Here is a 1,034-nt window from a genome sequence, read left to right on the forward strand (position 1 = left end):
ACTATGGCATCAATTTGATAGCATACTTCTTATTACTACGGCTTAAGTTGTATCTTACAAGTTTTCAAACTTTCAAAAAGTGCAATTTAAAAATGTGCGAGCATAAATGCACAAAGGTAATGTCCCTAACCATGGAGCTCGAGTGGTAAAACTTTGGAATCATCAAATGGTGAAGGTGGTGGATAGAACATTGCATATCACAAAATAGATATACAACACTCTAAAAAAAATCGTAGCTCTCTCTCTCTCAAAACCCTGCTAACTACTGAAGGTGGTGGTATAACATTGCATATCACTAAATAAATATATTACACTCTAAAAAAATAGTGGTATCTATTCTCTCTCTCTCTCTCTCTCTCTCTCTCTCCTCTTTAGGTTAATAACACAAATGGATACACATCACACTATGTGTTGGGACTTATTCAAACACCTCTCCCTAAAAGAATGAAGATGTTTAAAAGAGGTATACTATTTTGCTTTAAAGAGAAGAATCAAACATAAATTTGTTAATTTTTTAAGTATCTCAACAAATTAAGTGTTAGACTATAATAATGAGATTTATTTTCTATTAATAGATGGAGATGACGGATGGGCCTTGCTATGCTGTGAGGAGACTGTTCCAGAAGGGTGGGAGCTCAAAGATAATGATGATATAGGGGCTGATGATGATGATGATGATGCTGAGGGCCGTGTTGTACATAAAGATGTCAATGTGAAGCCCTTCACATTTTCCTCTACGCCCGAGTCTTCTGCAACTAGGAAAAAGGAGACTCTTTTTGAGGTATGTTACTTCACTTCGAGCTGCCTAAGGCTTCAATGTTTAGGGTTAGAAGAGGTGATGGTGCCCACTCGAATGCAAAGGCCATGTTAGTCTACCTTGTCAAAGATAGTTCTGAGCGTCATCCTTTGGGTAAAGTTGTGATCTTGAATATTGATGTTGATATTGATGTTGATATGGTTCTTGGCAGCCTGAAGAGCGGTGGATCTAGGGGTTCTACTTTATTTCATAGGTAAAGCTCATGACAAAATCTTCC

At 37.2% G+C, this 1,034-nt stretch overlaps 1 non-coding gene across 1 annotated transcript; it reads left to right on the plus strand.

Annotated features, from left to right (window-relative positions):
• The first annotated feature begins 656 nt into the window (after positions 1-656).
• LOC147634728 (small nucleolar RNA SNORD109A) lies at positions 657-721 on the plus strand. The gene has a single exon (XR_015266850.1). It is a non-coding gene; the product is annotated as a small nucleolar RNA SNORD109A (small nucleolar RNA).
• Positions 722-1,034: the final 313 nt, after the last annotated feature.

The sequence above is a fragment of the Cibotium barometz genome, chromosome 10 (assembly GCF_041138505.1).
Source record: "Cibotium barometz isolate CiBa-2024 chromosome 10, ASM4113850v1, whole genome shotgun sequence".
Classification (NCBI taxonomy): domain Eukaryota; kingdom Viridiplantae; phylum Streptophyta; class Polypodiopsida; order Cyatheales; family Cibotiaceae; genus Cibotium; species Cibotium barometz.